Genomic DNA, 26,273 nt, shown 5'->3' on the forward strand with positions numbered 1-26,273 from the left:
TCAGCTATTCTTGGGTATGATAAGCAGTACTCTTTCTTAGCAGTGTTGGGGGGCCAACAAAAATATGAATAGTGCTAAAGCTCCCTCTCAAGGCCTTGCATATGCGAGGTTTTAAATCTGCTACTTGAAACCAAGTATCTCTCAGTCTTTATATTAAAAGTTTTTGACAGAGGGTAGTTATGTTACAGAGAATTCAATTCAGTTTTCAGGAAATTTATTTGTACATTACAACAAAAACAACATATAAGAATCTTCCATAATTGCATATGATTTGTATCTGCATAAATAAGTGGATAGAATTGAAGGATTCTGGTAATTTTTTTCCACTTTTGAGTCTTTACATCAGATGCAAAAGCAGAAATCATTATATCTAACACCTGAAAATGAATATTTCCATATAGCCTTTATTTATAGCAATTACATTTCTACTACCTTTTTGTGGTGGTGGTGGTGGTGGTCATTGTGGTGTTGTTGTTGTTGTTGGTGGTGGTGGTGGTAGTTAGGAGCAGGGATAGGCTACACTCGGGGGTTTTGGGGGGTTATTCTCGGTTCTGTGCTCAGGAGTAACCTCTGGTGATACCCAGGTCACTATACATGGTGCTGGAGATTTAAACCAGGGTCCCAACCATCAGAACCTCAAGTAAGGTAAATGATTTGTCTCTTGACCTATCTTTCACTCCAAATTTTTGCTACATTTAATGATATTCCTTAAAGAAAAAAATCCAGAGAGAACAATGACTTTTAATATCTTCCTAACAAAATTGCATTTATAGGTTATTAACTATTAAGCTTTAAAGTCAGGTAGAATGATTTGAAAATGAAGGATTAGTCTGATAGTGCATTTTTAAATTAAAATATTTCAGTGGATGTTTTATAAGACAGTGATATGAAACAGAGGTTATTTAAAAAGAAATGGGGAAAATTTTGACAATTAACAAAATATAATGTGTATTTTAAAGACCATTTTCTGTTGGTGGGCTCAAATAGCAAAAAAATGCTACTCAGTAGTTACTTAGAAGTCATTTTTTAATGACAGTATTTAAAACCAAAGTTTTATTTGTGAATTTTCTATGTACCTAGTGGTAATAAAAAAAGTAGGAATACATGTTTAGAATAGTAACTATTTCTAACCAGAGAGTTTTTAAAATGGATTTTGAAAATTTAATTAAGCATTTTATCTAAGAAGGAATTAAGGAATTAATTCCATATTATTAAGGAATTTCAATTATTTTGAAAATTAAAGACCTAGGGTCATTCATAATTTTAAAACTCCTGGTGAGAAGTCAAGGAAAAATTTAGAGTCCTAAAGCTAAAGCAAGTGGTATAGATCACAATTACCAATAGACGTACTTTTTCTATGCCTTAAAATCAAGCGCCTATTTTAAAATTATTTATTTGTATGAATACTGCTGGCAGAATCTCCTGCCCCCGCACCAGGCTGTCTTCACCGGGAGACCCTAAGAGGGGGCAGGTTGATTCTCCCTCCCGGCCCCTAGAAGAGCCCTGTCAGCCGAAAACCTGCAGAACCCAACCACAGCCATGCTCAAGGTCACTTTCCACGCTCTGACGAGCCTCACGCATGAAGGAACCAGCAGAGGAACCCAGGTATGCTGGACCCAGGGCTGAGATCTCCAACTCTGCTCAGATTGGGATCGGGCCTCCTCCACCCAGATCCCCCGTTTTCTAGGAGCTTGGCAGCCACACCCACAAACTGCCTCTGGTGCCATGTAATCTCATCAATGGCCAAGATCCAAAGACTATAAAACAAAGCTCCCGAAGAGAACAATGCAGTATTTCCTGGAGGTTTTTTCACCCCCAAAAGCCTCCGTCCCTCTCAGAGAGCCTGGCAAGCTATTGAGTGTCCTGCCTGCATGGCAGAGCCTGACAAGCTACCTGTGGCGTATTCAATATGCCAAAAACAGTAACAAAAACAGGTCTCATTCCTCTGACCCTGAAAGAGCCCCCAATACACCATTGGACTACACCATCACGTGACAGGGACAAATGGAGATGCTACTGGTGCCTGCTCAAGCAAATCGATAAACAACTGGGCGACAGGTGATTCAGGTGGTGAATATTGCTGATTTCTCTCTCTAGTGATAAAAATAGCATGGTCAAGAGAAGGTGTCAATTACTCAGCCGGAAGTCTTTCTTTCTTTCTTTCTTTCTTTCTTTCTTTCTTTCTTTCTTTCTTTCTTTCTTTCTTTCTTTCTTTCTTTCGTCACACCCGGCGATGCACAGGAATTACTCCTGGTTCATTAACTCAGGAATCACTCCTGTAGGTGTTCGTGGGACCATATGGTATGCTGGGAATCGAACTCAGGTCGGCCGCATGCAAGGCAAACACCCTACCCGCTGTGCTATTGCTGTAGCCCAACAGTAAGTTACAAATGCCTTTCTAGGGCCTAAGAGATAGTAGAGCAGATAGGACTAGAGCAGATAGGACTTGCTTTGCACATGGCCAACCTGGGTTTAATTCCCTATCCTCCAAGCACAGCCAGGAGTTAGCTCTGAGCACTGCTGGGTGTGTCTTCCCCTAGAAAGTTCTGCAGTCTTTCTACATCTATTCTTTAGAACCTATATTTTTGCCAGTTATTATTATGATATAATAATTCATGCCAAGATTGAGTAGTGGAACAAACTATAACCATAACTTAGTGAAAGGTAGGACACCATAGATGGTTTTTTTACTCAAGATTAAAGGAATGTTTGGGATGTTCTGAAAGAGGAGAAGGAACCTTAGTGGAAGAAGAAAATCACACAGATATGTGGACTAAATTGTTCCAAATCTGACTTTTCTTTTGCATAAGTAGATAGAAAGAACAAAGGATAGATGGCAGATTGATGAATACACGCACAGATATAAAATAGATTACATAGATATTGAATATGCTGAGTGGAGGTTTTCTCTTTTAGGGCTAGGGGTAATCCAGTGGTGCATATTCCTGGCTGTAGGCCTAGGGATCACTCCTGGCAGTTAGGGGTATCAAACCTGGGTTGTCTATGTGTAAGACAAGTGTCCTATCTGCTGTAATATTGCTCCACCCGCACCCCTAGAGATTTTATCTTGAATCATGGAAGAGGACTATAGAAATCTGACACTTTACATGTTTTAGCATTTTCACAATTTCCATTCATACTAGACATTCTTGTAATTATAGAATAACCAATTCTTTTTCTTTCTTCACCACGGATTATAGAATTTGGGTTATAAAAATGTAGCAATAACTTTACAGTGCTGTTCAAATAATTAAAAATGGTACATATTTCTTTTTTTAAGAAAAAAAAAGAAACTACAAGTATACAATAGGTCAAAATCTTGAAAATGTCTATATACTAATGACTCTACTACTTGGAATTTATCCAAAATAAATAATCAGATAATCTAGGTAATTAAAATGGAATCAGCTGAAATGTAGACTGTAAAAGATTGATTAAATAAATTATATTATATCCAGATGGCCATCATTGCTTATTTTCAGTCATGAAAAAATCATCAGTATTGACAATTGTTCTAAGTTAAGGTGAAATGAAGCAGTTATTCTTGATCAGCATCCCTTGGGAATATGCACATGTAGTCTATGTGTGTAGTCTATATTTTATATTTGATGAGTAAGCTTAAACACATGTTTCTCCTCACTATGTCAGAGATAAAAGCTGATTCACTAAGCTGCATGGGGCTATTTGCCACACATATTCTGCAAAGGGAAGATTCTGTTTTAGTAATCTAATCGGAAGTCACTCATATTTTGTGTAAATTAATAGCACAGAAGTACATAGAAATAAGATAAAACTTTGTCCATAAGATGACCTACAGAAATCGTCTTTGCTTTACCTGTGCCTTACAGGGGAGAAAAAAAGTCATAAATACCGATGAAGTTCTGTCACAGAGAAACAGAAGTACAAGTAAGGACTTTTTAGAGAATTATATAAAGCAATTACAATTGTAAAATTAAGTTTTCGTTCACAAATAGTTTGTATATACTTTTTTTCACAAATTCATTTACACTTGTTCCAAGTGTTAAAGTGAGAACCAATTGAAGCTAGAAAATCTCACAATTTCCCTGCAGTGCTACCCTTGAACTCATCAAATCCCTGTTCATTGCAGATCTAAATATGTGTTTTAAAACCTACTATTTATTTTCCTTTTACTATCTGTAAATGATGCATTGGTAATATAAAAAGTACCTGCAGCAGTAACTAGGCTTTACAGTATAACTGAGGCAATAGTCATGTATTTCTATGAATGCCTTCAATATTATTTGTTCTACTGTAAGACTGCTGACCCACAAGCAAGAACCTGACCATAATAGTCCCAGCCTTAATGCTCATTGTTCCCAACAGTCAAAGATAAAAAACAAATAATTATCACAGTGATAATCCCAGAGTAGTACCACCTACTGCCATCTAAGTTCATCTATTTATTCTTTCATGAATATATATATATATATATACATACATATATTTTCTCTTTCTCCTTGCCTCCACGATTGTCATCCAAATTTCTATACCTGTTCTAACTGTCCTTTTTTAAAAAAAAATTTTTATTAGTGAAACACTAATGTGAAACATGAGGTACAGTTGTAGACTTACAAATTTTTGTGCTTGGGTTTCAGTGTCACTATTTCTGTTATTCTTTCTTGATGAACTAAGGGAAATGTTTCTCCCCTTTTTTCACATGTGTTGGTATTATATCCCTGTTCCTAATATCACATTCTAGCCTTTATTATAATTACTTTTTCAGTGTTATCTGCATTATATATTAATACATGTTCTTCCTTAAAACCAATAAAAATCCACTTTGGTTAATACAAGTGAAAATGATCTTATTGAAAGAATATCAAGGGAGAATGGTGATTCACATATAAAACAGGAAGTTGATAGATCAGGTGTCAGCCCATGATCCAAGAAAATTAAGGAAGAATGGGCATTAGGAAATTAAATTCACAGTTAACTTTCCAATAGTCAGAACTGTGATTACAACATCATGGTGACAATTGTTCTTGTATCACATGAGTCTTTCTCAATACCTTATAAGCAAAGAAAGAATTGTCAGCTTAGTTCATAGAAAAACATTATGAAGTAGGAATGGTCCAGACAAACAGCAGGTGGATTCTTTTATTCCTTTAGAAATGTTGTAGGGAGTGGCATGCAGTTCACACACAAGAGAGGGAGATTTCCAAACAGGAAATAAGAGGTCACTCCTAGTAAGAAGCACGATTCCCAAACAGTTATTTCTTAACTGAACTCAAATTAGAAAATTTGTTTTTAAAGTAATATTTCATCTGTAAAAAGGACCCTGGGAAAGTAGTAATTAGATATGTGCTGATAGGGAGTAAGAGACATGGATAATAAGATGAAATTTGTGTTTATTGGAATGTGTAACTGTGATAGCTATGAGAATACAATCATGTTCGTGAGTTAAGATTCATGAGATGATACCCATTCCAGAAGGCTACCTTCTTCATCCTGTATTCCACATGTACTGACATTTATGCAAACTGAAAAATTCACATTTTGACAGTTACGTAATGCTCATAGTACTGTGTCTAAGCAAAATATTTGATAAATTGAATTTTTAAAAAAAAATAAAGTTATTTTTAGAAATAAGACTCATGCTACAGGAAAGGTACAGCTATTTTGCCCTTTAAGATAATTCAGTTTTTTTTGAAACATTAAATTTAGTTTATTATATATTTGAAAAGAGTCAAAGTATTTGTTTTATTTCTTTATCTATTTATTTCTTTATGGGGAGGAAAGGAAGTAGAGGAGGAGGTAAAATAAAAGTTTAAAAATATGGAATGCTTCACAAATTTGTGTGTCATCCTTGCGCCAGGGCCATGCTAATCTTCTCTGTATCGTTCCAACACCAGTATATGTGCTGCCGAAGTGAGCACGATAATTCAGTTTTTATTCTAAAACATCACAGAGAGATCAAAGCAAGTACAGTGGGTAGAGTACTTGCCTTGCATAAAGTAGATCAAGTTTGATCCTGGCACCCCATATAGTCCCCCAAGCCCCAGCAAGAGAGATAGCTGACCAGAGAGCCAGGCATACACCCTGAGGACAGCCAGGTGTGGCCCACCCAAACAAAAAAATTTTAAAAAGAGAGAAAGCTTCACTGAGAGAAGATAAAGTTCTATGCTTTATATTTTTCCTTTGTTAAGAAATTTTGGTAGATATTTGGATAATATAAAGGATATCAAGCAGCGAAATTAAAAGTTAATGAAAACTTTTACTTTAAAAAAAGTGATGATTAATATCTTACCTATGTCAAGTTTGCAAAACAATTCTAAAAAACTGAGTTAACAAAGGACCTAACCTTCCCAAATTCCAAAGATCTCGGTGGGTAGTAAACATTCACCTCATACTCTTTGTGTACAGATAGCTGTCAGTGTTCTGGCTTCGCTCTGTTATTGCATCAGAGTTAAATCACACAAATAATAGGAAGGTGACAGTGCCAGGAAGATGACACCTAGTTCCCTATGGCTACACCAGCTGCCAAAATGCCGACAAAGTTGAAGGGTCAGCAGTCATCATGGCAGATGTGTTTCATTATGACATTATGACAAAAACTTGGTGCTGAACATGGTTCTGTTTGCAGATTGTTTATACTTTAAGCAAGAAAAAGAAATGTGAGGGAACTTTTCTGCTGGGAATTTTGTTTCATATTTGAGTGCAATTAACCAGCTGATAAACAGGCATTTCTTTTCCATTTGAATAGCCAAGGTCCATTCATTTGGGACACTATCTTGACAAACGGGCAACAATAACAATAAAATTTATGTATCTTGGCACTTTGATTCTCTAAAACCTGTAGTAATCTGTGGCATTGGAAAGCCCAAACTGAGCACGCAAAATCATTATCTTCCAGAATTCACTAGTTGTGAAACTGCACAAATATTTTAAGCGTTAATGAGGACTAAAATTTTATTTCAATTGATCTCTATTTTATTAAAATCAAAGCATGGGACCAGAGATATAGTACAGAGGGTATCGTGTTTGTCTTGCGTGCATCTAAGTCAGCTTTGATACCCAGCATCCCATATGGTCCTTCAAGCATCGCCAAGAGTAATTCCTGAGTGCAGAGCCAAGTTAACTGCAGTGCATGGCTGGATGCGGCCCCCCAAAATAAACAAGCAAATGCATGCAAAATTTTAGTAAGATACACATTAACTCATTTAAGAATATAGCTAGATATGAAAAGACATATGATTATGTCTTGTCATCTGAACTGTCTATGCCCTCTTCTGTATCTTTGCTTCTTCCTTCCTTCCTTCCTTCCTTCCTTCCTTCCTTCCTTCCTTCCTTCCTTCCTTCCAATCTTTTTTTCATTCTTTTCTTCTCTTTCTTGGTTTCTAGGACTTCTTTTGCTGTGCCAAGATTGAACACAGACCCCAATGTAGCTATATTTTTAATAAGTATATTATTGATAATGCTAAGGACTGACTCTAATTATGTAAGTTTTGCCACCAAAAAAAGTTTTATTTAGCTAATGAAAAGGATTTTCTTTTATTCCTCACCTGTATGTTTTGAAGCTGCCAATTTTTATCTATTTGACTCTAAATAATTATTTTTATCTCTTTTGACATATCATATTTTGATAAACTTGGAACATAATTATATATTTTTCTGACAATGAAAATTGAAAATAAAATTCACCGATAAACTTCTGCCTTGTTTCCCTTGAGAAGAACTAGCAAGTGAGCTGTGTAACTATGGAACAGATTTCCTGTACAATATTCAGAACTTTGGCAAGATAATTATTATTGCCACACAACTTCTGCTAATGTTTGTAGAAGAATAGAAATTACATTATTAGCTTTTATGTGTTGACTCAGATATTACTAGATCTGTTTAAAAAGGAACATCAATGTAGATTTTCATTTATTCCACCAATAAATATTTATTGAGCACTACTATGTGCTATTTACTTGAGGATAGAAATATGAATAATGCATAGCTTCAGTTCCTGAGAACTTAATAATCTCTCTTGTTTGGCTGTTCTGGTAGAAGTGGTAGCAGAGAGTGGTGATGATATTGGTTTGTGTTGGGAAGAATTATTGAAAGCAAATAAAAGACCTGGGAACTCTTCAGTAGTTGCATTTCTTAACCTTTTTATGTCTACTGTAGAAGCATACTTCATGCTCGTTAAGGTATATACTCATTCGTATAAAGATAAAATTTTCTTTTGACAGTGGAACATGCAAAATATACTTAAACAATATACAATATACATATGGACATGCAGTGTTCTTGCAGTTTTATAAATAGTCTGACATAAATGTGCCATATGTAAAAAATCAGACCTCAATTTTAAATTTAAAACAATTATTGTACAGTGTGGCTAATGATAGTGAAACATGAAATTTAATATGAAATAAAGTTTTGAGTTTATTTTAGTAAAATGTTAATGGAAAAAACACATGTTCTTAATAAGGAAAGTAGTGAAAGGAAATAAAAGCAATATTAAAGCAAATAATTTGATAGATCACTTGATCACTTGATCACTTGACTTCCCGTTAATCATCGATTTGCTCGAGCGGGTGCCAGTAACGTCTCCATTTGTCCCTGTCTCGTGCTAGTGTAGCCCAATGGGGTCTGTTCGTTCTAGGAAAACGAAAGCCTCAAACCGATCGTTCATGGTCTTGATGAAGAAGTCTGACCACCTGGTAGGTGGGCGGCCACGCGGTCTTTTGACATCCGTGGAATCCAGTCGGTAATGGCTCCAGTTCAGCGGTCGTCTCTACATCTCATTACGTGACCAGCCCATCTGATTTTTGACACCTTGGCAAATGAGACAGTGTCCCTGATTCTTGATCGTCGACAGATGTCAGAACTCTGGATTCTTTCTCTCATTTGAGTGAAACGTGATATTCCAAGCATAGTTCTTTCTATTCTTCTTTGGGAGACCTGAATAGCGTTCTCATCTTGTTTGCGTAGGGCCCAGGTCTCTGAGGCATATGTTAATGCAGGAAGAACAGTGGAATCAAAGAGATGTGCTCGGAGCTGAAGGTTCTTCGTCCTGTTAGCTATTTCTTCGACGCTCTTGAAGGCGTTCCAAGTCGCTCTCTTCCTCCTGCGCAGCTCGGGTGCCAGGTCATTTGTCATGTTGACTTACCGACCTAGGTACACATAGCTGTTGCATTCGAAAATGGTTGTTCCATTGAGAGCTCCATTCGCTCTCAATGGAGCTCTCAATGGTTAATTTGATAGATAACCATTAGAAAGATAAAATTCATCTATATTTGTATTATAGCCAAATAATTGTTCTATTGCACCATTTTCTTTCTTTCTCTCTTTCTCCTTCACTCTCTTTTTCTTTCTTTCATTCTTTCTGCCTTTCTCTTTCTCTCTTTCTTTCTTCCCTCTTTTCTTTCTTCTTTTTTCAAATCTTTGTTTTTGGACACACCTGACTGTGATCAAGGCTTACTCCTTGCTCTGCAATCGGGACTTATGGAGGGACCTGTGCTCAGGGATCACTCCTGGATAGGCTTTAGAATCCTGTGTAGTATGGATATTGAATCAGAGTGGGCTGCATGACATCAAGTGCCCAACCAATTGCAATATTGCTCAGGTCACAGGCAGTATTTTCTTTGTGTTGGAGTGTTTACTATGAATAACGCCTGCTCTTATTATGAACTTACTTTTCATTAACTATTACTTTCATAATATCATTGGATTTTCTTGCTTGTCCAAAAGTTTTCAGATTTACCTGTCAAAATCTATTAAATAGGTATGATAAACAGAGAAATTTTATTTTTTTTATTTTGGAGACACACATAACAGTGCTCATAATTAGTACTGGCTCTATACTTTAAAAATGTGTAGCCTTATAATGTTGCACAGCTGCTCTTGCAACAACACACTTCGAGAATTCTAAAATTTTAATAATCAGGGTCTGGAGAGATCTCCACAGCAAGCTTCTAGGTTCCAAGATTTGCTTGTGTGTCTCTGGAACATGGCCGTTTAGGAGTTTAATAAAGTCTAGCATTGCCTTTTTGGCAGGTTTCAGTGGTGGTGGTAAAATTCCAAATATTAATGGTGGGACTAGTGTCAAAATACTGAATGCAATCAAAGTAGAGAGACAGTATGGTGAAAATTGCCTGCCACACAGGCAGGGGAAAGGTTGAGATGGTGGGGGTTGGATACTGGGGATTCTGGTGGTGGAAAGTGCACTGGTAGAGAGATGGGTATTTGATCATTGTATGACTGAAACTCAAACATGAAAGCTTTGTAACTGTATCTCATGGTGATTCAATTAAAAAGAAACATAAGTAAATAAATATATATGAAATATATATGCATCTTTAAGTAATTTTATATTTTCTAATTTATAAAAGTTTTTAAACCTTTTATTGAGATTCTGTGATTTACAATGCTATTAATGATGTTTTTCATGCACATAATTCCAACACCACCCCCTTCATCAGTGAACCCTTTATTCTCCCAAGGACTTCAACACCTCTCCCTCCAGTTCAGTTGAATGGATCAGTCCTCCCTTTATGTTGCCTTTGGACCTTTGTTGATACCCTGCTGCATATCTTTAAGCCTCACATATGAGAGCGATCATTCTGTATCTAAATCTTTCTTTCTGACTCACTTCATTCAGAATGATATCCTCACATTCCATCCACGTTGCCAGAAATTGCATGATTTTGGTTTTTCCTAGAGCTGTACAGCAATTAATGATGTGTATATGCCATGGTTTCTTGATCCACTCATCTGTAGTTAGACATTTGGGTTGTTTCGTATCTTTCCTATTGTACTACTAAGCATGGCAATGAACACAGGTGTGCATATTTCTTTTCGAATTTACGTTTTTTTTTTTTGGATGGATACTGGAATGATACTATTTGGTCATATACTTTTTGATAAATATCCATATTGCTTTTTAATAAAAGATGAACTATACAAAATTACCAATAGTAGATGTGGATTTATTTCCCATCATAACCTCTCCAATACTGGACGATTATAGACTTTTGGCTATATACTTTGGTAGGATATTAATATTAGAGGGGATCTCTCCTGGCAGGGTTAAAGTAATCGTATTTGGTTTTGGGGATTGACCGTATGCATTGTAAACACCCAATCCAGGTTTTCCACATGCAAGGCAGGTACCCTATCCACTACACGAGTGCTACAACCCATGAACTCAGAAAATTGTACTGACTCCTACTTGACTATCCCTGGAACAGAATTTCAGAGCAGAGTAGAAATATGAAGCATGATGTCTTCCTGTAAGACTCTCCTAACTGTATTGGGTAGTCTACTTTTTTGTAATGAATTTGATAATATAGAAATGGACATTATTGTTTGCTACACATATGCTGAGGAACTATGATTTTGTGAATAATAATTATATAGCTGTCATTCTTATGTAGTTTCAGGTGTGCAATTACTTGTGAACGACATGTAAATGCACAGAAAAATAGTTCTTGAGCTTGAAGATATGGTGCCTAAATATTTAGATTTTTATATGCACTGATTGGACAATAAACAAATATGTAATTATTTATTTTATACCTATCATCCTAAAATTACATCACTGCCTCATAGGAGTCTATAAATTTTGTACATTTTAAATCAAATTGTCTTTATAGCTAGAGGCACTACAAATGTATTTGTTTAGGAATATCTATGAAAAAACTTTAAGAAAATTATTGACTAGACTAAGAATGCAGAAGGAATTCTCAGCTTTGTCAGTCATGGTTACGTCAGAGGACAAAAGCTTTATTGCTAATGCTGAATTCTATGATTTCTTATAATTGACTTTGCTGAGAGCAACTTCTTGGATAAATAAGCAAGAATTTAAAATTTATTCTTTAATAAATCAAACAAAATAACCATGTTTTATTATATCATCTACAATGAGTAAATTCAGCGTGAATAGTAGTCATATTATTTGCATGGTTTTTAATTGATAGTGTATTTACTGGAGCGATAGCACAGTGGGTAGGGTGCTTGCCAGCCGACCTGGGCCGACTCCAGTTTGATTCCTCCACCTTTCTTAGAGAGCTCAGCAAGCTACCAAGAGTATCCTGCCCGCATGGCAAAGCCTGGCAAGCTAACCGTGACATATTTGATATGCCAAAAACAGTAACAAGTCTCACAATGGAGACGTTACTGGTGCCCGCTCGAGCAAATAGATGAACAACAGGAGAACAGTGCTACAGTGCTACAGTGTATTTACATGATTTTATCTACAGCATCAATGTAATTGTTGTTAACATTGATCTAGGTATTCTGATGGACCATAAAACAGAATAAAATGGTGATATTATGTAGGGAATATTATATATTAACATGAGATCTTATGAATATGGTTTAAAAAATTTAGAGGACTGGATCTATAGTACAGTGGACAGGGCAGGGTACTTGTCTTGCACATGACTGACCCAGGTTCGAACCTTGTCACCCCATATGGTCCTCTGAGCCTGCCAGAAGTGATCCTTGAGCACAGACACAGAGAAGTCCTGACACATCTGGATGTGGCCCCCTAACAAAACAAAAAATAAACAAAAAATATTTAGAAAGATTTAAACTCAAAGATTTATTCAATAACATTATTTAAGCAAGTGGTCCTTGCTTAATAAAGGTTTTCTTGGGTCAGGAACTATTGTTATCAACATATAATAGTCCCACAACTATATTCATTTAACCACAAAGTAGTAGGCATAATTTATTCAGAAAAATCATTAGCCACTATGTGCGTTTACCATGTATATATTTAAACACCTTTAAAAATTGTTTTGAATTTGTGGAATTCAAATATTGATTTTGTTACTATGTCAGAGCACTATTAAATGCTGAAATATTTTTAGACGTTTTCATAATCATTAATACTTTCACTGCAATACTAAATTTTAAATTTTACATGCTCTAAATTTGTGGGAAAGCATTCTGCCAGATATTACTTAGACAAACTAAATTTCAATCACAGACATAAACCATAAAGTATAGTACCATCCAATAATATTAGAATTATAAAATGCTTCATGATCCTAGCCAAACACTTGATCATTTGATCACTTGACTTCCTGTTAATCGTTGATTTGCTCGAGCGGGCGCCAGTAACGTCTCCATTTTTCCCTGTCGTGTGCTAGTGTAGCCCAATGGCGTCTGTTCACTCTAGGAACACGAGGAGCCTCAAACCAATCGTTCATGATCTTGATGAAGAAGTCTGACAATCCGGTAGGTGGGCGGCCACGGTATGTCTTTTGACATCCCGTGGAATCCAGTCAGTAAAGGCTCAAGTCCAGCGGTCGTCTTTAAATTTCATTACATGACCAGCCTATCTGATTTTTGACACGTTGGCAAATGAGACAGCGTCCCTGCTTCTTGATCGTCGACGGAGTTAGGAACTCCAGATTCTTTCTCTCATTTGAGTGAAACGTGATATTCCAAGCATAGCTCTTTCAATTGCTCTTTCTGACACAACCTCCACTATCCAGCCACCGCCACACTCCAGGATGCTTTCCGGACACGCACGGCTGCTCTGGCCAAGACTCATGCACGACTGAAGCCCCACATAACAAGATAAGCGGAACTCTGAGACCTTGGACTCCAGGCTCAACAGACCCAGGGACAGAGATTCTCTGCTTGCTCCCACCAACCACAGGTGACGAAGGGATTAAAATCAGGAGCCCCACCCTACCTAGCCAAATAATTAACCAATTAATATATAGAAAATTTGAGAATAGCACAAAATCAGTTGAAACAAGTCTAAATTTATGGTTAATTATAATTATAATATTTTTAAATTTGTCTGAGTTTATAATTTAATAAATTATTTAATAAATTAATTCACTTAAATATTTGGGCTGGAGTGATAGCACAGTGTGTAGGGTGTATGCCTTGCATGAAGCCAACATGGCTGACCCGACTTGATTCCTCCGCCCCTCTCAGAGAGCCCGGCAAGCTACTGAGAGTATCTTGCCCAGAAGGCAAAGCTTGGCAAGCTACCCGTGATGTATTCAATATGCCAAACACAGTAACAAGTGTCACAATGGAGACGTTACTGGGCCTGCTCGAGCAAATCGATGAATAACGGGAGGACAGTGACAGTGTGACCAGTGAATTAAATATTTATTTTTATTCTTCCCTATCATAGAAGAATATAGAAGAATATTTGTGATAAATCTAGTTGAGTACATTTTACCTTTCTTAATACAAAGTGATTTAAAATAATACCAAGGAAAAATAAATGCCCCAGTCTAATATTTCTTGCACTATAATGCAAAGACAATTAATTTAGGCATTAAATTATCCTGATAATTATTTATAATTTTTAAAGACCTGCTTTTTAAGTTTATTTTTGTGTCACAAACCATATAAAGCTGGATAAGGTCTTGTACAATGACCAAAAAATTCTCTGATCATACTTGAGTTTTTTACTCACCAGAGGGTGTTTGCGTTCCAAAGAATCATTATACTTCCAGCTTGCTTGCCTTGGGGAATGTCAATTAAATCCAAATTATTTTATGACAGACACTTTGCCATTTTTAGAGACAGGGTAAGTGAACTAGAAGTGATAAAAATTAGATGAGAAATGAAAAATAAAAACTTGATATTTACCTATAAATTGTTTATCTTTCAATTAGGAATTGATTATCACCTGAAAAACATTAAAATTTTCAAATACATATCAAGAAATATCATTTTTATTTCTTGATAGTACTCAATTTGGTTAATTTTAATAAACAGTTGTGTTTAGTTCTTTCTAAAGAGTTGTGTGTCATCTCTCTTATTTACTACCTATAAAGAATCACTCTCAGTGTGTATGGCCTGGTTCCTAACAGTCTATCGATTCATTCAGTTTTCTGAATTTCAGAATGACACCAACTGATTCTTTATGCTCCTTGACAGAGCAATTCTTATATTTTTGTCTATTTCTTCCATCAATCTTAAGAAGATAAGGTTTGAGTTGTCACCCCTCCCCAACAGGTCCGTTCCCACTTGGCACATCCCCCCACCCAAACTCAGGACCCTGAAAGCCAGCCTCTGCAGGGACCAAGGTCTAGGGCTCCTGCCTCCACTTCTGCAGTGAGCGCCAGCCCAACTAGTCGCCGCCCCTCCCGAATAGTTCTGTTCCCACTTGGTGTACCCTCCATCCAAACTCAGGACCCCGAAAGCCAGCTGCTTCAGGGACCCCAGCCTGGGGCACCTGCCTCCAGTTCCACAGCAAGCATCAGCCTAACTAGTCGCTACCCCTCCCCAACAGGTCTGTGGAACTAGCATCTGGACTGGCTGGGGGAGTGGCCACCATGGTAGGGAAGTGGCCTCCTCAAAAGTGGGCGTGGCCTTCTATGAGGCTGAAGCAGCTCAAATGGCCAAGTTACATTTCCCACTCCCACCACTCCAGACTTTCATTCCAGACTTTATCACCTAATTCTGTGGAAAAATTCCTGGCCACCTCAACTACAACACTCATCCACTGGCCTACTTCAATTCTAACGAAAGACCAGTACGCAAGAAGCTGTACAAGCCCAATATTGAAAGAACAACTCCTCCAAAGCTTCACTAGATGCCCATCATAAGCCAGAGAATAATGCCTGAGAGGAAGGTCAGATTCTAGAAAGGGAGAAGGGTGACCACCATTGACTGACCTTATCCAGAATCTTTTCCCATGATAAGAGGGAACAGTGCTAGTGAATTCCAGGGTTTTACCACTAGACAACCAAAACAACATGAAGGAATGTTCAAATCTCCACTACAAGGAGAGGACAAAGAAAAGAGTCCTGAATCCTCAACCAGTGTTATCCACAAATATGCTCTCTCCAATAAAGAATTCCAAGATGAAATGCAGAAGATGGTCAAGGAAATACTCAAAGAATCAATGGAGGAGATATCCAGAAGACTAAAGGAAGAAATGAAAGAAACAATAGAACAGATAGTCGAGAAAATACAGGAAGAAATAAGAGCAGAAATAAAAAAAGCTACAAAAAGAAGTGTCACAAACAAAGAATTCGGTAGATGAAATGAAAAACTCAGTAGGTGCCCTCAGCAGTAGAATGAATAAAGCTGAAGACAGGATAAGTGAGCTTGTAGATGAGCAACAGAAATTGCATAAGAAACAACAAACAATGGGAAAAGACCTCAGAATAGCTCTAAGGAGAATCAGAGACCTAGGGGATGATGACAAGAAGAACAAGATTAGAAACATCAGAGTGCCAGAAGGACAGGGAGGCAATCCCATTGAAAATGTCACAGTAAAAGAAATCATTGCTGAAAAGTTCCTAGAGTTAAAAAATGCAGGCATACAGATCCAAGGAGCCAGAAGGGTGACAGCTAAAAGAGACCTGAATAAAAACACTCCAAGGCATATCATAGTCAGAATGATGGATGCTCTGGACAGAGACACAATACTGCAAGCAGCAAAGTCAAACGAGGAAAACACATACAAAGGAGGACCCCTTAGATTTACAGCAGACCTATCAGAGGAAACCCTCCAAGCCAGAAGACAATGGTGGAACATAGTGAAAAAACTCAATGAAATGAGTGCCTGACTAGAATACTAGTTTATCTAGTTTATCTAGTTTATTAGATAGTTTATCTAGCTAAACTCTCACTCAAACTCAATGGGACTATACACCATTGTGTAGATAAACAACAGCTCAGGAACTTCATAAACTCAAAACCAAATCTAAAAGAAGGATTAAAGGAGCTACTGTAAGGTAAGAAGGAAAACACTTATAAACACAACTAACCCTTAGAGAAAGATGGCACAAAACCCCATGACAATAATCTCTCTCAATGTGAGTGGTCTAATTGCACTGATCAAGAGACATAGAGTGGCAAATTGGATCCAGAAACTGAAGTCAACATTCTGCTGTCTACAAGAAACACATCTGAACAATCAGAGCCAACACAGACTCAAAGTTAAAGGATGGAAAACAATTTTGCAAGAAAACAGTTCCCTCAAAAAAACTGGGGTGGCCATACTAGTATCAGACACCATAAATTTCAGGTTGAAAAAGATTAGAAGGGACAGCAAAGGCCATTTTCTATTTGTCAAGGGATACGCACAACAGAAAGAAATCACACTCTTAAATATATACGCACCTAATGAGGGAACAGCTAAATACTTAAAACAACTGCTTACAGATTTTAAGGAGGACATTGCTAGCACACAATAGTAGTTGGAAACTTCAACATCGCCTTATCACCTCTGGATAGATCAACAAGAACAAAACTCCACAAGGAAACATTGGCTTTGAAGGAAAAAATAGAAGAGAGAGGGCTAGTAGACCTATACAGGGCTTTACACCCCCAAAAGAAAGAATACACATTCTTCTCCAGTGCACAGGGAACATTTTCCAAATACACCACATGCTAGGCCACAAAACATACCTCAATAGAATCAGAAAGAATAGAAGTAGTATGAACAATCTTTTCAGACCATGATGCACTCAAGATAGAAGCCAATCTCAGAAAGACATCAAGAAATAAATCAAACACCTGGAAATTAAACAACTCAATGTTGAACAATGAGTGGGTTAGGAAGGAAGTCAAAGACGAAATAAAAAGGTACCTGGAAACAAATGAGAATGAAGACATGAGCTACCAAAACCTATGGGACACAGCTAAAGCCATGCTAAGAGGAAAATTTATAGCGTTGCAAGCATTCCCAAGGAAAAAAGAAAGGCCTAATAACCTAACCACACAGCTCAAGATCTTAGAAAAAGAACAACAAAAGCAACCCAAAATTGGCCGAAGGAAAGAAATAATAAAATTTAGAGCAGAAATTAACAACATGGAAACCAAAAAAAAAAAAAAAAATTCAAAAAGTCAATGAAACCAAGAGCTGGTTCTTTGAGAAAATAAATAATATTGATAAACCATTAGCAAGACTCACAAAGAAAGAGAGAGAACCCTAATTAATCAAATCAGAAATGAAAAAGGGAACATGACAACAGAAACCGATGAAATTCAAAAGATCATCAGAAACTACTTTGAGAGTCTGTATGCCATGAAACAAGAGACTCTAGAAGAAATGGATAAATTCCTGGATTCCTATCATCTCCCTAGATTGAACCAGGAAGACTTGGGATACCTGTATAGATCCATTCATATCAAGGAAATTGAAGCGGTAATCAAAAGTCTTCCCAAAAACAAAAGCCCAGGCCCAGATGGATTCACTAGTGAATTCTTCCAAACATTTAAAGACGACCTTTCGCCAGGTCTTCTCAAACTTTTCCAGGAAATTGAAAAAACAGGAACTCTCCCAAACAGCTTTTATGAGGCACATATCTCCCTAATACCAAAAGCAAACAAAGACACCACTAACAAAGAAAACTATAGGCCACTACCCCTGATGAACATGGATGTGAATATCCTCAACAAAATATTAGCAAATAGAATACAGCAACTCATCAAAAAATCATACACCACGACCAAGTGGGATTCATCCCGGGGATGCAAGGATGGTTAAACATTCGGAAATCGATGAACATAATCCATCATAAAGTAAAGTAAAGGCCCTCCCGTTGGTCATCAATTTGCTCAAGCGGGCCCAGTAACGTCTCCATTAGAGACTTTGTTGTTACTGTGTCTGGCATATCGAATACGTCACGGGGAGCTTGCCAGGCTCTGCCGTGCGGGCGAGATACTCTCGGTAGCTTGCCAGGCTCTCCGAGAGGGGTGGAGGAATTGAACTCGGGCTGGCCATGTTGGCTGCGTGCAAGGCAAATGCCCTACAGCAAAAATAAAGATAAAAACCATATGATCATATCAATAGATGCAGAGAAAGCTTTGGACAAGATCCAACACCCGTTTGTGATGAAAACTCTCACCAAAATGGGTTTTGAAGGAACTTTCCTCAAGATAGTCAAGCCATCTATACCAAACCCATGGCAAGAATTATCCTCAATGGGGAAAAACTAAGGGCCTTTCCTCTAAGATCAGGGTCAAGACAAGGATGGCCAATATCACCACTTCTGTGTAACATAATGCTGGAATTACTCGCAATAGCGATTGGGCAAGAAAAAGACATTAAAGGCATCCAGTTAGGAAAGGAAGACAATCAAGCTCTCGCTATTTGCAAATGATATAATACTATATCTCGAGAATCCTAAATCCTCTCCCAAGAAAGTCCTAAAAACAACGGACTTGCACAGTAAAGTCGCAGGCTATAAAATCAATGCCCAAAAATCCATGGCCTTCCTATATGCAAATAATGAGAGAGAGGAAAGTGACTTGAAAAAAATAAACCCGTTCACAATTGTGCCCCAGAAAATCAAATACCTCAGAATCAGTCTAACTAAAGAGGTAAAGAACCTCTACAATGAAAACTACAAAACGCTACTCCATGAAATAAAAAAGGAGACGAGAAAAAGGAAACATATCCCCTGCTCATGGATAGGAAGAATTAACATCGTTAAAATGACAACACTCTCGAAAGCATTATACAGATTCAGCGCGATTCCCATAAGGATACCCATGAAATTCTTCAAAGTAAAAGATCAAGCACTCCTGAAATTCATATGTAACAACAAATGCCCACGAATAGCTAAAGCAATTCTTGGGAAAAAGACATGGGGAAACATCACCCTCCCCAACCTCAAACTCTACTACAAAGCGGTAATAATTAAAACAGCATGGTACTGGAACAAAGGCAAAGCTGCAGACCAATGGAACAGGGTGGAAGATCCGTACACACAACCCCAAATGTATGAACATCTAATCTTTGATAAGGGAACAAGGAATGTGAAGTGGAGCAAGGAAAGTCTCCTTAACAAATGGTGCTGACATCACTGGATAAACACTTGCAAAAAAATGGGCTTAGACCTCAACTTAACACCATGCACAAAAGTCAGATCAAAATGGATTAAAGATATCAAAATCAGGCCAAAATCCATAAGGTACCATGTAAACTCAAAAAAGACAGCACAGTAGCATCAGCGGTCTATCTGTCCCACCACCAGCATTCGGTCAGCGGTCTATCTGTCCCACCACCAGCATTCGGTCAGCGGTCTATCTGTCCCACCACCAGCATTCGGTAGTCTCACCCTGCTTCCCCCACCCTGGGGAGGTTGATGGCGATGGGCAGGTGAATGAAGGAAACAAGGGCCAGGCTGGTTGGTTGCAGTTTATTCCATTCCCATCTCCATTCTCCTCTGATTCTCCTCCTGCTTCTTCCTCCCCCATGCTATTTCATTTTCCTTCTCAATCTCCCTTCATCCTCCTTCTCTGGAGGATTCTGATTCTGATCCCCCTTCTCCTCCTTCTGATCCCCCAGCTGACTCTTACAGTACTGTTAAATCCCAAAGCATGAGAGGTTAGGGTAATAATTACACATAGGTGTGGTCACAATCAACAGGGGTAGAATTCTTTCCCTCAGGGAAAGCCATTTCTAGGACATATTGTCATTATCAGATCAATCCACCCTAGAGCGGAATCCCCTGGGTGTGTTTCTCCTCTTCTAGTCCAACAAACATATAAGCATATATAATATAAATCATTTTGTATGGATACAGTAAGAAATATCTTAAACTTATAGAATTGCCCTCCTACGGCCATCTTGATCTCAGACTACAGTGCTCAGGCCAGATAGTCTTTTCTACCCCTAGCAGGGTCCTAGTCTCGTCGTTACTTTTGGATCATGATAGCATTTGTCTAATATCAAACTCTTAACTTATAGTTAAGAATCATGGCACTTTGGCCTGGCCCATTTTAATGCCAGGGTAGCTCACCACTGGGTCCTCACCACTGGGTCCTCACCAATGGCCCTGGGTCCATTCACCACTGGGTCCTCACCACTGGGTCCTCACCAATGGCCCTGGGTCCATTCAGTCCCTCGTCGGGACCCTGCTTTTGGGGTGTTAGGAACTAAGGGAAACTGAGGCTTAAGTCGAGAAAGCAGATGCCGGGGATTGAATAATATTCAGAGCCAATTAAATTCTAAGTTAGAAAGCATAATGTTAACGGTCTTCCTGTATCTATACAAGAAGGGCATTGCTTTAAAGTAAACTGTTCGTAAGGCATAAGGAGAGGAGAAAGGCAGTATTTCACTCATATATGTAAAATCATAGATTTATGAGGAATCTAACCTTACAAGTTAACAGAGTCTGATTAGGGGGAATGCTGATTAACTGGTTGGGGAGGAGAGCATAAGGGAAGAATTTACATATAAACACAATGGAATGGAAGTGCCTCAGGAGCACTGTGATGGGTGTAACCTGATAAACCTAAGCTCCTTGTGGAGAAAGGGACAAAGGACAAAGCAATGTCATCCTACAAGGTACATTGAACACAAGGTTCACAAAACCCTCCATGATATTGAGGCTAATGGTATCTTCAAAGACTACACTCCACTGTCCAACCAAGTGGAAACAGAGATAAACAAATGGGACTATCTTAAATTAAGAATCTTCTACACCTCAAAAGATACAGTGACCAGAATACAAAGACAATCTACAGAATGGGAAATGATATTTACCCAATACCCATCCGATAAGGGTTTGATATCAAGGATATACACAGCACTGGTTGAACTCTACAAGAAGAAAACATCTAACTCCATAAAAAAATGGGGTGATGAAATGAAAAAGAAACTTTTCCAAAGAAGAAATCCAAATGGCTAAAAGGCACATGAGAACATGCTCTACATAACTAATCATCAGGGAGATGCAGATCAAAACAACAGTGAGATATCATCTCACACCACAGAGACTGGCCCACATCCAAAAGAACAAAAGCAACCTGTGTTGGTGTGGATGTGGCAAGAAACGGACTTCCCTTCACTGCTGGTGGGAATGCCGGCTGGTTCAGCCCTTTTGGAAAACAGTATGGAAAATTCTCAAAAAATTAGAAGTTGAGCTCTCATTTGACCCAGCTATATCACTCCTGGGAATATATCCCAGAGAGGCCAGAAAAGCACAATCAAAATGACATTTGCACTTCTATGTTCATTGCTGCACTATTTACAATAGCCAAAATATGGAAAATAAAACTGAGTGCCCGAGAACAGATGACTGGTTAAAGAAACTTTGGTACATCTACACAATGGAGTACTATGCAGCTGTTAGAAAAGATGAAGTCATGAAATTTACATACAAGTGGTACTAGAATGAAAGTATCATGCTAAGTGAAATGAGTCAGAAAGAGAGGGACAGACATAGAAAGATTTCATTCATCTGGGGAATATAAAGTAACAAAATAGGAGATTAACACACAAGAATTGCTGAGATAAGTACCAGGAGGTTCATTCCATGGCTTAGAAGCCAGCCGCACATGCTAGGGGGAAAGGCAGCTCAGATAGAGAAGGGAGCACCAAATAAAGGGTGTTGGAAGGATCCTCCCAGGATGAGAGATGCATGCTGAAAGTAGACTATGGACAACATGATTGCCACTCAAAGTCTCTTTTGCAAACTACAACACCCAAAAGAAGAGAGAAAACAAAAGAAAATGCCATGACACAGGGGTGGGATGAGGGTTTGGGGGTGGTAGGGGTACTGGGAACACTGGAGGTGAAGAATGGGCACCGGTGGAGGGATGGGTACTCAATCATAGTATAAACCCAAGCCAAAAAATTTTAAGTTTACAACTCTACCACATGGTGTTTCACTAATAAAAATAATTTTTAAAAATAAAAATTAAAAAAAAAGAGAAGAAAAGGTTTTCCTTACGTCGCTTTGAAGGGCTTATTGAATCATACATCACCAAGAACATTTTAAAGCTTTGTTTTGTCTGTTATTTAAAGTGGAAAATGCTGTCCCTTAAGACACTGGCATGCTGCCATTTGCCTCCAGAATATTTCATGGTTCACTGTCAGGACTGCTGCTTTTTCTAGAAGAACATATGGACAGTTTTGGAGAAGTTTTCTGTAGCATTCAGATGCCAAACCTGTATATATTTACATTAATTTTTCTCTAACAAATATTTTTTCTGGAATTTCAATACCTTATATCATCCTTAGAAAATTAATAAAAGTATATTGGAACACAATATCACCAAAGAAAACTTGAGTTAAAAGCAGAAGGGAGAAAATGTAATTGAAGCAGAGTTTAACTACTTTAAAATGCGTTTTAGATTTTAATATTTCTTCCATAAATTATCAATATTTTATCTTTAAAAAGTGATTTCAAATAGTCACTATAAAACTTGAAAGGAGAAAATGCTTTTGCATTCTGTGATGCTGATAAGTTATTGCAATGTTGTAGGAGTTAGCACACACTTGAGGATGATTGTGTCATTAAAATTGCATTCAGTCAGTCTAGGAATACCTCACCTGAATTGTTCTGTAAACACTTTTCTCACTAAAACACCTGTTTGGTCTAACTGTGTATATTCTATGTCAAATGAATAAAGCACTATGAATTAAAAATAAGTAATTAAGGAATCTCACTCATTCAGAATGGAGGTGCTAATCACCTCTCTAAGAAAGAGTAATTGTCCTGTTTGTACAATATACTGCATTCATGAGTTTAAAAGGGCAGGCTTTATGGGATAAAGACTAGTTTCTTATATACTATTCTCCCAAGTTGTCTCTTGCTAGTCACTTGATAAATACCTTACTGATTCATTAAGTTTTGGAGCTAGCTGTGTCTTAAATAATTGGCAATTGGCTCTATGGCCAAAGAAGAGTAGTAAGAAGCAAAACAAAACGAAAAACATGCAAATAGAAGTCATGTTCCAAAACTGAAAACCTTTAAGGACTCCACTATCAGCAACTTTAGTATGCAGTCTTTTGCCCAAGTAATCCAGGGAGCTCTCCAGATCCTCAGCAGTTGAATTATTTGGCAGAATAGAGGTCACAATAAGACAAAAAGGAAAAACAAAAATATTTGAAAGAACATAAATGTCATCACAGAAGACATAAAATTAGAGATACAATTTAGAGGATGTACCCTTTATGGAAATGCAAATAATAGTCAAATATCTTGCTACTTCCATTGTTTGAGTCACTCTCGTGTTGCAGATATGCAGTCAAATGTTCCTTTATGATGTTTTAATTAACAAAGTGGTATATAGATGAGGTAGATGAGGTAGATGGAAGATACCTAAATATAAGTGTGATTATAGTTACTGGTGTTTGCACAAAGTCATAATTGTCTAACATTAGACTTCACAGAACTAATCCGTGTCCTTTAATGCAGACTGCATGTCACCTGGCGGTCATCTTCTTATCCTGTGTGTCTTGCTTTTCCACTTGGTAATAACAATAACCAGCATGAGAAGAAAAACATCATCTCTTATCTCTGTACACACCATATGATTGAGTCCCAGACACTGTCTTCCCAAAGAAAGGAAAGGAAAGCTTGGGAAGGATACCCATGGGCAACAGATTGCAGAGTTTGTAAAATCACTGACCATCCAGAGCACATGGAATCAAGAAGGCAATCACACAGACGCATTCACTCTCGTGGCAGGGCACCAAAGATGAGAGAAAAAGAAGCAAGTAACCTACTCATGCTTAACTTCTAGAGGCAAAATGAAGAGGGAAAACTTTCTATTCAGCAAGGTTCAAAGTATTTCTAGAGTTTTTTGACCAATGACTGATTAGAATATTACATTTTCCTATTGATATCACATGTTTATTTATACAGGACTCACACAAAATAGGAACATAATTGTTTCAGATTACTTTCTTGCAAAAATTTAGTGAATAAAAGTACATATTATCAAGTCACTTAACTTCCCGTTAGTCGTCGATTTGCTCGAGCGGGCGCCAGTAACGTCTCCATTTGTCCCTGTCACGTGCTAGTGTAGCCCAATGGCATCTGTTCGCTCCGGGAACATGAAGGGCCTCAAACCGATCATTCATGATCTTGACAAAGAAGTCTGACCATCTGGTAGGTGGGCGGCCACGCGGTCTTTTGACATCCCGTGGAATCCAGTCAGTAACAGCTCTAGTCCAACGGTCGTCTTTAAATCTCATTACGTGACCAGCCCATCTGATTTTCGACACCTTGGCAAATGAGACAGCGTCCCTGATCCTTGATCGTCAACGGATGTCAGAACTCCGGATTCGTTCTCTCATTTGAGTGAAACGTGATATTCCAAGCATAGCTCTTTCTATTCTTCTTTGGGAGACCTGAATAGCATTCTCATCCTTTTTGCGTAGGGCCCAGGTCTCTGAGGCATATGTTAATGCAGGAAGAACAGTGGAATCAAAGAGATGTGCCCGGAGCCGGAGGTTCTTCGTCCTCTTAGCTATTTCTTCGACGTTCTTGAAGGCGTTCCAAGCCGCTCTCTTCCTCCTGCGCAGCTCGGGTGCCAGGTCATTTGTCATGTTGACCTCTCGACCTAGGTACACATAGCTGTTGCATTCGGAGATGGTCGTTCCATTGAGAGCGAATGGGGCGTCAGGAACAAGGCTATTTCTCATAAACATTGTCTTCGTGAGATTCAGCTGTAGTCCTACCTTTCCACACTCATGATCAAAGTCGGCCAGCATTTGTGCCGCTTGGCTGATGTTTGGTGTTATTAAAACAATGTCATCAGCAAGTAGAAACATCCCCAAGTAGAAACTGAAATCCCCAAGTAGAAACATCTTAATAAGGAACTTTCAGGTTTTCTAGGGAAGGGGATTCAGGGTCACTTTTCATGGTACTCAGTCCTTCAATGTGGGCCTGATGCTTTAATGCTCAGGCATGTACTCCAGCCTTTGAGCAATCTCCCCAGTTGCTAGAAAGGATCTTTGAAGAAAGCCTTTTAATGCATCCAATATTATCTACTTAACAGGCCATGGTTTTCTAAGTCATAATATCACTGAATCACTTGATATTTTCATTTTTATTTACTCTGATACATTGTAACTTGTAGTTAAAATGTTCAGTATAACAACACTTGATGACATCTTACTAGAGTGTTTATTAGACAGAGATGATTATTTAAACATTTCTGTTGCAACACCTATCAACTTTGTTTTTTAATATACAAGACACATGTCCTACATATAAACAAAGCTTCCAAATACTTAAGTGTATGATAAAGTAGAACGGCATTAATTTAAAATTTTACCTTCAAGGAATCCCAAGGGACTCAGAATATCTATGCCACATATAAACAAAGATTCCACATACTTAAGTGCATGAAAAAGTGTAACTGTATTAATTTAAAATCTTACCTCCAAGGTATCCCCAGAGACTCAGAATATCTATACCTGTAATGTTCATACATATCTGTTCTCCATTCCCAGATGCACAGTGATTACTTACCAACCTGTATTTTAAGAGAAATGTTGAGGATTGAGGAGAGATTTTTCTATATTTAAGTTTGCAAACCATATTATCTCAGATTTCTTTAGAGAGAGTGTAGTTTTTGAA

General features: G+C 37.9%; 1 non-coding gene across 1 annotated transcript; it reads right to left on the minus strand.

Moving 5' to 3' along the window:
* Window positions 1-5,790: 5,790 nt before the first annotated feature.
* LOC130021916 (U6 spliceosomal RNA) lies at window positions 5,791-5,897 on the minus strand. Its single transcript, XR_008792246.1, has one exon. It is a non-coding gene; the product is annotated as a U6 spliceosomal RNA (small nuclear RNA).
* Between the last annotated feature and the right edge of the window lie 20,376 nt (window positions 5,898-26,273).

This window comes from Sorex fumeus, unplaced genomic scaffold (assembly GCF_029834395.1).
Source record: "Sorex fumeus unplaced genomic scaffold, SorFum_2.1 ptg000018l, whole genome shotgun sequence".
Lineage (NCBI taxonomy): Eukaryota > Metazoa > Chordata > Mammalia > Eulipotyphla > Soricidae > Sorex > Sorex fumeus.